At 55.0% G+C, this 14382-nt stretch overlaps 1 protein-coding gene across 4 annotated transcripts in view; it reads right to left on the bottom strand.

Annotated features, from left to right (window-relative positions):
• Nucleotides 1–14382, bottom strand: part of SP6 (Sp6 transcription factor) — a 38729-nt gene that overhangs the window by 19901 nt on the left and 4446 nt on the right. For 2 of the 4 annotated variants that reach the window (XM_037809956.1, XM_037809958.1), the window contains exon 2: nucleotides 7982–10241. The gene's annotated coding sequence lies outside the window, so the exon portion shown is untranslated. The remainder of the gene's footprint in view (nucleotides 1–7981; nucleotides 10242–14382) is intronic. The other 2 variants (XM_037809957.1, XM_037809959.1) reach the window with 2 other exon arrangements.

Below are 14382 nucleotides of genomic sequence, written 5' to 3'. Positions count from 1 at the left end.
CAGGGAAGCCTGAGTTTGAGACCCAAAGAGTCTCAAAGATGGATCCTTGATCCAGATTTCCCAGGGTGGATTCAAACTCAAGAGGAATCTCACACACATTATGTGAAGTGAAAGAGGCCGGATATAAAAGAGTACATCATACATGATTCCACTTAGATAAAGGTCAAACATAGACACATACACACAAATCTAGTCAGAATAGAGGTTTGTTACCTTTGGGGTGTTTAGTAACAGGAAGGGGGCACAGTGGGGGCTTCGGGGTAGTGGTAACATTCTGTTCCTTGAGCTGAGTGCCAGCTACCTAGATGTGTTCATTTTGGGAAAATTCATCCAGTCTTATACTTATGATCTGGGCACTTTCTGTATGTCATATTTCAATAAAACTTTTACATTAAATAGTTTTCAATGTCAAAGGAAGTCTTTGTTTTATGATTCTTTTAAAAGGTTTCCACTGGACTCTTTCTGGAGTTGGACGATCACAGGGTTCACTCCAAAGTGAAGACCTGGCAAGGCCAGGTCCCTGGAGAACGCCTTGTCTGTGTGTGTGCAGGACCCTGCACACAGTTCCCTGCCACGCCCCTGTATGCACACAAACACTAATCTATCCTGCTTTGCTGAAAGCCAGTGGACGCTTTGATGCCAAGGCATCAAATGAGATTGTCAGGAGCCCTGCCTGCTGCTGCCCCACCCCCTCTATCTGCCCCTGAAATCTGTTCCAGTTGGACTCCCACCTTCTCCTCCCCCCACGGTCAGACCTGTCCCTTTCATCTCCCTCCTCTGCTTCAGGGCCTAAAAGAGGTGGCAGGGAAAGGTGTTTGAAGGAACTGCTGGTCCCCACCTCATCAAATGACATCTCTGCTTCTTTGTTCTTCCTCCACCCAGGAAAAGAAAGGCAGAATTGCTTTCCTCTGCTGCCATGGAGGGAGAGGAATTGGGAGTTTGAGCTTCGACCTTTGGGAGAACTTCCTGATAACTGGGGTGGTGAGAAGTCCTTAGAGGGGGTGAGAAAAGAGCAAGGAGGGAGATGAAGGATGGTTTGAAGGATGAAGTAAGGATGAGATCCCCTTACAAGGTCCTAAGCTTGCTGGGATTCTCCTGTGGCAAAGCCCCCCACCCAAGCATGAACAAGGAGGTGCTTGCTCTTTACACTACAAATTCCACTGGGAAGGACCCTAAATGTCTGGGTTTCCAAGAACCCCCAGGCCCACCAGCTACTGAAACTGCCTCTGTGGCATGGCCTCAGAAAGACCCATCCATCCTGTCCTGCTGCAAACTTCGTGGCTGCTCCACTGGTGACCTGATGGCTTGGACTTCTCCCTAACCAGGAACCTAGAGTTCATCTCCCTTGGTGTCTGGCAAATCCCAGCACCCCGTGAACTCCTCCTCTCCAAGTAGCTCCCCTAAAACATGCTGAAGATTTATTCTCTTTTGACTTTCCTTCTAGCAGGCAGAGTCCATAACCCTCTCTAGCATTCCCAGGGATTTTTGTTTGTTTGGTTGATTGTGTCATTCGCACTCAGAACAGAGGCTGGCATCTAGATGTAGCTCCATAAGTACTTGTTGAATGAAAGGATGGTTCTGACGGTTGGGAAGTCCATCCAGATGTCCATCCCACATCCCTTTTGCTGCCACAGTTCTGGCCTCAGAAGAAGGGTCAATCTGCCCCCATCTATTGTTATTTATTGATCACTTACTGTGAGTGAAACATTTTGATATGCAGCTATCCCTTCATAATTTAGCAGCCCAAAGCTTCTTGGTGTCCCTGCTTCCCCTTTAAGCCCAGCCCTCATTTAACCTACAGTCCATTCTCTGAGTTACCCAAAATTTAAATAAAATACAACAAGAAACAAGAGGTTTGCTTTCTCTGGTATTTGTTTGTCTGTTCTATTTCTTCTTTTTGTTTTTAAGAGTATGAAAACCTCTCCATTTCTCTGTCTTTTTGTGTCTGTGGGCCCCTAGGTAACTTTCTCTGAGTCTCTCCCCTGCCCCCCATGAAGCGTCATTTTGTTTCTGTCCTAGAGCCTCTGTCTTTAGGAGTCTCTGTTTCTTGCTTGGTGTGTGGTGTGTCCCAGGCTCTCTCTCTCTCTCTTTGTGTCCCACTCCCCTTCGTTTCCTTACAGCAAATAGGTAAAGAAATGGTTGAGAAATGGGAAAAGGAGAAAAACAGAAGCTGAGGGGGGGGGTGTTTTCTCCTAGGTATCAGGGTCACAGGTAGCACCAACCCCAGCTGGGAATGAGTTCCGACAGGTGCAACTCCTGTGCAGATGTTGCGCAACGCCAGGCGCGTGCCCAGAGCCCTCTCCCGGCCGGTTCCCGGGTGGACCGCGGGGGTGGGGGCTATTCAGACTAGAAATATTCTTCCAGGTCCCTCCTTCCGAGACAGACCCCAGCGGGATCTGCGCCTCTCCCATCCGGCTTGCCGGCCCGGAGGGTGGGGGGATGGGGGATGGTAAGCAAGGTGTCTGCTGGGAAAGGACACTTTGGGAACGGGAGGGGAGTTCCCAGCGTCTCGCTGTGGGGGGAGCTGCAGGCCGGGCCGGCCGGGGTGAGTAAGGCCCAGCGGACGGACGCAGGAGGCTCAGTGGCGGCGGCGGCGATGGGGAGGAGGGTAATTAGGCAGGGAGGCTCTCGCCACAGCACGTCCCCACAAATGAGAGGCCCCGGGCCCCAGACACCACACAACAAAGCAGGAGGCAATTATTTGGCTCCAGTGGGAGGGGACAGCTCTTCGCCGGCCCACTGCAGCTGAGCACCCCCGGCGCTGCGCGGAGGGTGGGGGTGCAGGGCCGGGACCCCAAGGAGCTCCCGCTGGGTTACCCTTAGAGGAGGTCCTGGTTTGGGAACGCAGACCGGCAGGAGGCCCTTGGCGCGATCAGAGCCGTCTCTCAGCCTACGCGGAGCCTCCCATAAGGCCTCCCGGCGGCCTCCTGGGCACCCACGGGGTGGGGAGGGCCTGGGAAGGGGCCTGAGGAGGGCCGCAGGGCGCTCTGTTGGTCAACAACTGAATCTCTCCCGCCCACCCCCTTTCCAGCTGTGACCCCACGACTGGCAACTGAGGATTTGGCGCTGGTGGGGAAACCACAGACAAGAGAGCGGGAACCAGGGAGATTTCAGAGCACAAGGCCACTGCCTGAAAGTCACACAATTGATATGCAAATTGAATGCAAAATTATCTCTCCCCCGCCCCCTCAAAAATCAGCAACATTTGGAAGCAGAGAGCACTTGGTCAGCTGAGGGTCCCCCGGCCTCTGCTTGCTTTTCTCTCCCTCTCTCTTCATCCATCCCTACAGGAAAATAGTGAGCGAGTCCTACTAACACCTCAGATTCACTTAGGACCCTCCTGCAAAGGATTATCCCCTCTTTAGATAAAAGAGCCCAAAGTACAGATGAGGGGAAAGAGGACTTAAGAGATGGAGGTACTTTCCCCTGTTCTAATAGCCCACCTGGAGGATGACAGGGCTCTGGGAACCTTCGTGCAAAAGCCCCAGGCTGTCAGCATGCCCGAGGTGGAGGGGAAAAAGCACTGGACTAGCCCTAAAATCCGGTGTCTGGTCTCAGTTCAGCCCCTAACTTACTAGAAGGATTCTCCTCTCTAAGCCTCAGTTTTCCTAAATGTTAAAAGATCATCTCTGGAAAAATAGACATGGAATCTTCTTCTATCACAGGCCATCCAGTGTTGCGGCCAAGAAGCCTTTGAGCCAACTGTCCTCTTCACCCTCACCAGCTCTCTCGCCCCTCCCTGCTCCAGGCCGACAGGAGGAACCCATAAGTCTCGACTTTTCTCCATCTTCAAAAGCTCAACCCAATTCTCTTCAGGAAGCCTCCCTTGATTAACTCTGCTGACCTCTGACTGCTCCCTTATGCTGGTCCCCTCCATCTGTGAAAGGCCTGGTTTGCCCTCTCCGTTTGCCCTCTCCAGTTGCCCCTGCTGCTGCTATGGGGCTCTGAGAGCTCTTAGGCCATTTTGAGAACGTGTGCATTATCCCGTTACACACCTGCCTTCCCACCAGGAGGGGGGCAGGGACTGTGTCGCCCTCATCAGACTAGGGGCTTTCCAAGGACACGGACTGTGTCTTTTCCAATATATTGGGGCTCTCTGAGGGCAAATAGCCCCCCCCATCCCCAAATCAGGGTAGACATGGTATCTCCCTTCGGATTAGGGATTTTCCCTAGGGTGGCAGACTCTGCCTCCTTGACCTACCCCCAGCTGGAGCCATCCCACGAGGAGAGGGACCAGATGGCCCACCTCTCCCAGTCCTCACTGAGTGCCTTATCAGCTTCCCCCTTGACCCTTTTCTTGGGCCCTGCAAGGTGGCACCTTTGCCATCACCCTCTCCTGCCTGGGAGTGATTCTGCCTCATCCTTCCTCAGGAGACTCTGCCTGACACCTGCCTCCTCCTCCTCTCTCAGCCTCCTGCCTCCCTTTTCCTTCTCTAGGGCCTCAGGGCAAGCATTTGCCATCTGTTCTGTCAGTGCCTTTCAGGGGCTGCTCCCAGGCTCCTTGCTGCCCTGGGGGCAGCCTGCAAATCCTGCTCTTCCACCCTACTGCGTCAGAGCTGCCTGGGTCCTTTCCTCCCCACCAACCCAGGCCTCTTAGGGGTTGTGAGGCCAGGGCTTCCAAAGTCCACGAAGACCCTCTCCACTCGGGAGCCAGGAAGGCTGGCAGCCAAAACTTGGGGTCCCCCCTAGCTGCAGGCATCTTCCCCACTTCCTCAGGAATATCCTTTCTTCTTCACCTGAGGGAAACCCCCCCACCCCCAAATACCACCATTTTGTATAATTGCATACTGCATTTGCATGGCCCAGCCGAAGCAAAGTAATGCAGATACAAAGCAAACCAGATGTGAGGAGATGGGAGGACTTCTGGATGCCTTCCTGGCTGGGATGCCTGGTCCTGGGGAAAATTCCAGAGGTAGCTGACCTGAGTTTTGCAACAGGTGTGCTCTCCTTTTGCTCTTAGACCTCATCTTCCTCAGCCCGGCTTTTACACAGTGTCGAGAGATTTTTCCTTCTCTGTGATTTTCCCTTCCCTGGCTCTTACCACCTTTGCCTTCAGCACGGGAGCCCTGCACCCCACCATTGCTCCCTGAGGTTGGGTGAATGAAGTGGCCCACCATGTGGAATCAAAGAGCTGAGGGCCTCACCTGCCCCTGTGAGATCTCCCCACCAACCTGCCCTCGCGCCTAAGACCCCCATCATTGGGGTGTTCCCCATGACTGCCAGGGAGGCCTGCGGGAGTTCTGTTGAAAGACAGGTGATATTGGGGATCTAGCTAACATATTATGGCATTACTACCTTAGCAGAAAGCAGGAACTTGGAATCCACTGATAAATTTGGGGTTGTTGGAGAGGGGAGGAGTCCTGGAGTAAAAGGAAGAGGAGTCACTACCTAGAAATATCAATGGATATTTATTGAACACTTACTATGTTCCAGGCATTGAGCTGGGTGCCGGGGATTTGGTGGTGAGTGGGAATCCCTGCAGTTTTGCAAGCTTGAATTACACCAGCATTACCTGGGATGCTCATTAAAATGAAAGTCTGCAGATTTCTCTTGGTTAGGTAAGTCTGTGGGGGGCCAGGAGTCTCCCTTTAAACAAGCATTTTCCCTTCCCTTTCATGGTGATGTAGATGCAGGTGGTCTGGCAACCACTCTTTGGAAAGCTCTGGTGGCCTATCCTGGGTTTTAAGAACAGCTTGGAGCTCCAGGGCCCCAGGGAGGCAGAAAGAGGGTACTGGGAAGAAGAGTCAGCTGGAGTAGGAAGTGGGGTGCAGGGTCTTCTCCCTGGGACCAGCTATGCCCTGTGAGGAGTTGGGGCTCTGCCAGGCGCAGTGCTCACCAGGTCCCTCCCCTGGCCCTTCACCATCACTAAGAAGCAGGCCCGGCTCCCTGTTCTGCTGCTGCTCCTAGCAGAGGAGGGTTTTGCAGACACCTGTTGATTCCTACCCTTCACCTCCTGGGGGCCCCAGGGTACCTTCCTCCTGAGTCCACACAAGGTGAGCACCAAGGGGAGAGACGGCAGAGCTGTTTGGCAGAGACCCCAGACCGCACTCCCCCCTCCCCGACGGTTTCCAAGGGCTTCCTGGAGTCAGTGTCTAGGCTAAAGAGAGAGGGGCTAAGGGGAAGGGATTTGGGGAGCAGAAGTAGAGATTGAGAGCAGGAGAAGGGAGGGAGGCTGCCCCCCCCCCCCAAGCCTGGTGTTTGATGCTGGGGCCGCTGAGACATCTCTCCCGGAAGCTCCTAGCCAGACAGATAAACACAGATGGAGGGAGAGACTCGCCTGCTTTATTTATGGGCTCGGTGACAGGCCCTCTCCTGTCTCAGAGTCACTAATCTGCCAGGCGGAAGAGACATCCCAGCCCCTCATTGCCCGCTTCCCTCCCTCCTGAGTCTGGGGCTCAGCCAGGCTCTGAATCTCCCTCCCTGTGGTGCCAGCTCCAGTGGGGTGGAAGAGTGTCCAGGGGCTCAGGAGACACCCTCTCCCTTCCTTTCCCCCAACCCAAAGAGGCACCCGAGCACCCATCCCCTACCTTGTCCCCTCGGGGCATCCGAATGGGCCATATGGAGCCTTTGGTCTCTGCCAAGGAGACTCATCCCTTGTCCCCAGGCAGGTGCCTGGGGGCAGGAGAGACTAGGTGACTCTGAGAGGCTGGATGGTTCAAGTGCCTTGACTTGGGAAGCCCCTGAGGAGATCCCCTGGGCTGGACGGACTGGCTTGGGCCTGTCTAGAGCTGAGGCTGATTGGAGATTCCCTGAAGGCCCTCAGGGGTCAGGCTCTGAGTGTTTCCTTCTAATGAACTCCCTCTACTGGCCATCAGCACCCAAATAAAGGGGGTTCTAGAGACTCATGTTAATTCTTCCTTCTTTCCGCCTTCACCTTCTCCCCACCCCACCTGCTCTTTGTCTTCTTTCACAAACTGCTCCCGGCACCCACCTCCAGAGGTGCAATTCCACTGTGGCTATTGGAGAGGCTCCAGAAGCGACCAGGTATCCCATCATCTGGGAAACATGGATTTCTCTGGCTTCCCTGATTCCTTCAATACCTTCTCTCCTGCCCTGTGCCTGTCTGCACAGCTCCCTTCATTTTGCCATCTTTATCGAGGTCTACCCCAAATCTTTAGGAGCAGGGAGGCAAAACTCATCTTACGGGGAGAGTGGGTCCTCAGGCCCCAGGTCAGAGGTCAGAGAGTAAGTACCAAAAGGGCAGGGAGATGAGGAGGTCGGTGATCGATACCTATCGGTGGCTTTGAGGATGGATACGCGGAGCCTTTAAAGCCCCAGAGATTTGGTTCATGGGATCAGACAGCCCAGCTCCCTGACTCACTGTGGCCAGACGGCGACCTGTCCAATGTGCCTTTCTCTGTTTTTCGTCTAAGTAACTTTAGATCATCCATGGGCTGGAAGGAATTCCCCCAAATGACAGGCTTTCTCATCCCTCCCATCTTCACCCCACCCCCTCCTCCCCTATTATTGACACCGCATCCTAGGTGTCCTCCCTGCCCCCACCAAGCCTGGGGAAAGCATGGTGATTTGGAATCCTCGCTCAGATTTACCAGGTCTCAGGCAGGTTCTTCTTTGGTTAAATGGACAGTTTAAGGATAAATGGCAATCACTGGCTTCTCTTCTCTGGGAAGCTTCTCCCCAGCGACTCCATTCAGCCCCCATTCCCTGTATTTTCTTTCCATTCTTCTAGCATTACAAGAATTCCATCCAGTAGTTGTCTGCCCTTGTTTCTGGTCTCTGTTGATGAGATGCGTTGTCTCCCCTCCTTCCCCCGAGAATGGGAAATCTCTGTGGTCAGGAACCATGTCTCCACTATCTGACTAGCAGTTCCCTGAAAAGTATCACTTCTGGGCCTATGCCATCAGTCTGTACATTGGCAGAGGTACCAAATGGGGGGGGGGGGAGAGGAAGGCACACTCATCTCTCTGCTTGTGTAAGATTTTTACAAGTAAACATCACTCAAAGAGATCAAGATAAGTACCGTGGCAAAGGTAAACTCAGGAAACATGGGGAAATGCAGGGAAGGCTTCCCAGAGGAGGTGACTTCTAAGTTCAAGCTGAAAAGAGGAAAGGAAGATGAAAGGAAATCCACTCCCCACTCCCCAGGATTTTCTCAAGAGCTTCAGAATCCCTCTCCCCTGACTCCCTATTCCAATTCTACTTGCTTATTCCTCGGAGGCCCAAGGCAGAGGGCAGTGGGGTCTGCCCCATCTCTTTCGTAAAATCAGGACACTCCCTCCTCCTTCAGCCTGCCTGCCCGGCCCGAGGGCCCTGGCTCCATGCCAAGTGTCATTCCTGCTCAGCCCCACCCAGGGTCCTCACTTAGGGCAGAACTGGCTGCAGAGGCAGTGCCTCCTCTTCCTCACAGCCGCTGCCAACCCCAGGTCCCATTCCCCCTAAGAAGAGACAGTATGATATGTGAAGCAGCTCGTTGACCACTCTGAACCCAGGGGCATGTCTCCATGCATGACAGGGAAGATGGGTGTGTGCTCAGCCCGGATGTGTTTTCACCTACCTGCGTCCCCTCCCCTCCTTTAGGTGATTTTGGGATCCATGGTCTGGGAGAGATCATTGAGTCTATCCCTCTGCCCATGTCCCAATTCCTGAAGATGCCAGATGAATGGCTCCGCTGGGTTTGAGACCCACAGCACTCTGCAAGAAGGACTGCCATACCCATCCCCGGTCTGAGGCAGTGAAACACATCGCGCCTTCCTCTCTCCACTCTGCCTTGATGGTTGGGTCCTGACTTGAAGTTGTTCAAGTTGTTGCCCTCTCTGCTCCAGGTCCCTGAGGGCAGCCATGCTGGTCTCAGCTTTTCCTGCTACAGCGGGCTGCAGAGCCGCACACTGCTGCCAGGCTGCCGGCTCTGACCCTCTAAGCTTGGGCTGCTGGATTTCCCCATCCTGGTCTCCGATGGGCAGAAAGCAACTGCCCAGGGTGGGGTCTCTCTCCTTTTGCCAGTTGTCCAAAGAGCCAGTAAGAGCTCTCATTTACTGAGTGCCTGTTATGGGCCAGGCACACACATTTTCTTACATAATCTTCACAATAATGAGGTGTGTCCTATTATTACTCCATTTTACAGATGAGGAAACAGAGGCACTTCTTGGCTGTGGTTGTACTTCCCAATCAGAATGCACAGCCCCCTTTGGGCCAGAGCCACAGGCATTGCATATGGATGGCAGGACTGACCTGGACAGACAGAGTTCAGCACTGAGCAACTGAGGAAGGGGAAGAGGACGAATGAGGCGTGGCTGTCCTTGGGAAAGCCATCAGCTTTCAGTCTCTTGGAGAAGACAAATCCTCTATTCCACTGCTTTGGGGAGCTGCCAGTCTGAGGGAGGAATCTGATTGTGTTAGAAAAAAAAAAAAAAAGGGTAATTCCCTGAACCCTGATGCCAACATGCAGGGTTCTGCAACCAGAGGGTTGGTCCGGAACCACAACCATATCTGTGCCCTAGATACATGCCTAGCCTACCCCCACTTGTCCCCAGAATTAAGAGAGGCAGGTTTCTTCTTTCCCTGAGTTTCTGGAGCCCCCCACAAGGCTGAAGGGCTTGTTAGCCACAAAGATCTGTCAACTTCCAAGGCTGAGGGCCTCACTTGGAGGAAATCTCTGGTGGTTGGCATTTGGGCTCTCTTGCCTGGAAGCAGGGGGATAGCCAGCATGAACTCTTTAAGCTTCTTGGAGTTCCAGTGCATCCCATTTCCTCTTCTTCATCAGAGCCAAGCTGCAAGGATTATGACAGCGTGGGCAATAAAAAGTGCCTAATTGGTTGTTGTCCAGCCGAGGCTGCTCCCCATTTCCCTTGGCGGGGGTGGGAAACCGGCTGAGTCGGTTTCACTTTTGCTATTGCCCAGTTTCCTGGGTGGTTGCTGGGCACTGGCAGCAGCTGGGCACCTAGTGGGCATTGAGAGCTAGTTCCACGTGCTGCCTTGGAGGTGGCATCCACCAGGAGGCAGCTGGTCCCCAGACGTGGCCAAGATGCCAGGCCCCAACTTCTCCTTCCCTTAGGGGAGAGGACAAAACACCCCGAGCTGCTGCGATCGGCCTCTGGAGGGGTTGGGAGGAGGCCCAGGGGGTGCCTCTTGGCCATGGCACCTCTTACTCCTGCAGTAGAGGGCGGTGGGGAAGAACACAGGCAATGGAGTCAAACGGCCTGGTTCAGATCCCACCAGTGCCATCCCCTGGATGTGTGTGTGCCTCGGCCTTCTCCTCTGTAAAGCGAGGCTGGCTGCAGGACCTGTGAGATGGAGGGCAAAACTGATAAACACATACTGAGTACTTTGAACAGTGCCTGGCATGTAAGCACACAGATGCCAGCACTAGCAGTCTTTTGGCTTGGAAGTGGGAATGGGGGGACAGGACACGGTGGGGTTTGGAGGTGGGGCAAGTGGAATGACTTCTGGCCCAGAGAACTTGGGTTTCCCCAACGTCCTCTCCTCCGGCAGTGAGGTCCCTGGAAGTCAGGAGGGTCTGTGAGACCTCAGAGTGGGACTTCCTCTGCCTGAGGAGCTGCGTCTGCCCCCAGGGCCTGAACCCTCCCTCCCGCTGCCCACCGTGCCTCTCCCACCTTCAGCTTTCGGGCTGCTCCTCCCTTGGCCTCTCTGATCCCCGGAAGGGCAGAGCCGGGCATGGACTCCTCAGCCTTCCTGGCAAACCTGCTAGTGTCCCCCGCCCCCTGGGAACTTTCGAACAGACTGTTCCCTCCACTGGAGACGCCCTGCTCCCTCTGCAGCTCTCGCCTTTTCCTCCTTCCCACCTCATCCTGCACTCCCCTTCCTTGGCAAGACATTTCTTCCCAGGCACAACCCCACCCCCCACCCATGCCCGGCCCAGCCCTGAGACCCTCCCCAGCGCCTGTAGCCTGGCCTCCCCTACTTTCTGCCCAGGTCCTGGGTGTGTGTCCGGTGGCCCCATCAGACTGGGCAGCTAAGAACTGTGTTTCACTGCCGGAACCCACTGGACCATGCAAGCCACCCATGACCCCGTCCAGGCTTCGTCCACTATTACCCCCTTTTCCCATTCCTCGGGTTCCCCATTTTGATCCAGGAGAGTGACGCAGTCATTGGGCTGCCTGCCACCTCTGACTGCACCTGGGGGCTTGGCAGCCAGCCAGCCACTTGTCTCTGAGACTCAGGTGGATGCCAGCAGGCAGCGGGGGCTGAGGGTCTCCACCAGAGACAACCCGGAAGCTCCCCGGTGCTGAGAGCTGCCTGCAACAGACCATTCGACTACAGGGTCCAAACCCAGGTGAGCAACAGCCGATGACAGAAGAACATGGGAGGGCGAGGTCCCAGGTAGGCCCCGGCCCAGCCGCTGCCCTCCTCAGAGACCCTCCACGTCCTTTCCCTGCGCCTGCTGTTTCTTGGTGGGGCGGTGGGGGGAGAAATGCTTACAGGTGGGGGGTGGGGGGGAGAAGTGGGAGGCCCTCTGCTCCGCCCTCAGGGAGACAGCAGAGATTTACAGGCCTGGATTTTTACAGGCTGGGGAGAGGCCCCAGGCAGGGCTGTGGAGCAGACTGAGCTGCAAAGGCCTAAAACCTCCCTACATGAAAGTGGCAGCAGCAGGCCCCCAGGCCTGTGGGTGGTGAGAGATTTACAGCTCTTGCACAAGGCCTGGGGGGTGGGGGGGTGGGAGCTGCAAGGATACTTCAGAGCCAGAATAACTCCCCACCACCGAGGCCTTCACCTTTCTTTTCTAGGAAAAAAAAAAAAAATAATAAATTACTCACCAATAGAACAGGTTGCAGCTGCCAGAAAGATGGTTATCGGTTGGGACCCCGCCCCACGGGGGGTACCTGGAGACGGGGTGGCTCACAAGTCCCACCCCCTCCCTGAGCTCTCTTCTCTGCCCCCAGGTCAGGGAGAGGGGACTGGGGCAAGGTGGGCGGAGCTGATGGGCACCTTGGAGACAGTGGGGTCCCTGCTCCTGGGTCCCCTTTTCCCAGGCAAGGCAGGATGAGAGCATATTTTCAGAGTGCATACACGGGTGAGAGGTCTTACCTGAAGGGAGACGAAGATGGTGAACTGAGGACACCACAACAGAAAACCCCCTCATCCTCTACCACACCCCACCTCACATTTCATCCAATGAGGCAAAACGCTGAGTTGGGAGTCGTGGGATAACGTGGGCCCAGCCCCTTGCCCTGGGCTCTTGCCCACCACTCTGCTGCCACTTTCCCCTTTGGACTGGGCCCCTGGCCCCTCTCACCCAGGGAAGGTCAAGGGCCTGAGAGCATGGGGCAACCCAGCCAGTTTGGGGTGTTTTTGTCTCCTCCTGGACTCTGGATTCTGCACCCCATCCCCCAATCCCCCAGGTCCCCTGTACCTGCATGGAGAGGCCCTGAACCTTGGCTAGGTGGGGTTGGGGTGCCCTGCTAACCACGTAAAAGGCCCAGGTAAGCATCTCTAGAACAGGTGAGGAGCCTGCGGCTTTGAACTGGGAGAGATGGGGGCTGCAGCCAGAAGGTGGAATTCCCAGGCCAGGGCTTTCAGCACCTAGGGGATGGGGAGGGGTGTGCATGGGGGGGTCAGGAAGAAGCATCATAAAAGCCTGACCCACCCTCCCCCAGCCTGGCCTTCCCCTCCCCACCCCTTAGTTCAGCCTCCCAGGACCAGAAGCTGGCGCTGAGACAGCCAACTGAGTAATGTAGTCGCCACTCCCCAGGGACTGGCGGGGGGACCCTGTGGCAAGAGGCTGGGGTGGGGAGGACGATCTAGGGGTAAGGTGCCCTGGAGATGCAGCTGTAATATCCCCCGATTGGTGGGCTGGGAAGGAAAGGAAGGCTGGCATAAGGTCGGTGCTCTAGAAAGGAAGGGGAAGAAGTCAACGAGGAAAAGATGGCTTTGATGGCTTTGCTCCACTGGACGCCCCCCCTCCCCTCCAGCTTCTGACTGCAGGCTGGAGGAGGAGTGGGCCGGGCTGGTCAGGACCTGCCTCTAGCCTGCCTTCCTCCCTAGCCGGTCGGGAAAATTACTCTCCTGTTACTGCTTTTTATGTTTTGAAGCCAGATCAAAGGTGGGACCCAGCTGGGAGCCCTAGTAAAATCTCAGCAGTGTGGAGCCTTGGACTTTCGGAGGTGAAACCAGGAGCTGGGGAAAGCCAGGAGCAGAGCTGGTGGGTGGGAGCCTGTCAAGAAGTGACCCAGGCAAGTCTGTGGGCACTGGGTTTCCACTGCTCTTCCCTCAAAGCAGGGACCTCTCCAAACATCCTCGTCACATCCGCTCCCATCCCCAGCCCACCCAAGAATAACTTCCCCCAACCCAGAGTCCAAGGTAACTGGGGCCTTCTCTCCAGGCCGGCTTCATGTTAACCGAGATGTCACCTCCTTTCCCTCTCTGCCCTCTTCAGTCCCTTGCTCCGGAGCTCTACTTCCTACAACCAGGAAGTCCTCAGGTTCCAGAAGCTGACTCCCTCCCGTCATGAACAAGAGCACATTCCCCTTTCCATGCCTGAGTTCAGACGAGGGAAAAAGCATCTCTGTGTTTCTTTTGTACTTTGTTGGTAACAACTTGAAGCTGAAATCCAGTCCCATGTCCCTGCACCAGCTCTCCCGCCTCCCCCTTGTCCCCATACTCAGCTGCTTCTCACGTAGGTCCAATGACTGTCATTCTTGTAGGGAGGCCTTCTCCTGGCCGTCGCCTTCTCCTCCCTCCCTAGGGCCACCGCATCGCCTCCTGCCAGGAATCACTTTGGCACCCCCAGTACGGTGGCCAGGAGGGGCCTCCCAGACACGAAGTACATCCAACAGAACAGGAAAAAGTGCTCCCTGAGCCCTGGCTAGTCCCTGAAGCTCTCCTCCATGTAACTGGGGCCTCCCTCCTGGTTGCCCCAGACAGTCATCTTTTGACCCAGTTAAGGCTTCTCCTGGTACTGAGGGCCCTGGAAGTCAGAGTGGGGATGGACAATGAGTATGCACATGGGTGTGTATACACATCTGTGTGTGTACATGGGTGCACACCTAGATGATTTTGGATACAGAGGGAGGAAGGAGAGGGTGCTTCTCAAAGAGATATGGATACTAATTCTGTCAGTCACTAATGCACTGTGTGACTTTGGCCAACTCCATCACCTTCCCAGAGCCTCAGTTTCCCCCAGCCATAAAATATGGGGTTAATTGTCCCTTCCAGGGAAGTTAAGAGGGTTAATTGGGCAATGGCTCTGAAGTGTCTAGGAAGAGAAGGCGATCTATAAATATAAGGGGTCATTAGAGGGTATTTCATGGCTGTTTTGTGGTCCCAGTGTTGTTATTAATATTGTTATTACATTGCCATCGCCCACTCCCAGAGTCTCCGCCAGCTGGGTCAGCGCTTCTAGAGGAAGGAAGCTATGCCCCTAGCCAGTGGCTTTCCGGAATCTGCACCCTCTGCACTCAGGAGCTC

Source organism: Choloepus didactylus, chromosome 18 (assembly GCF_015220235.1).
Source record: "Choloepus didactylus isolate mChoDid1 chromosome 18, mChoDid1.pri, whole genome shotgun sequence".
NCBI lineage: Eukaryota > Metazoa > Chordata > Mammalia > Pilosa > Megalonychidae > Choloepus > Choloepus didactylus.
Note: the sequence above shows the minus strand (reverse complement) of the source record. Positions and strands in the feature narration are given on the sequence as shown.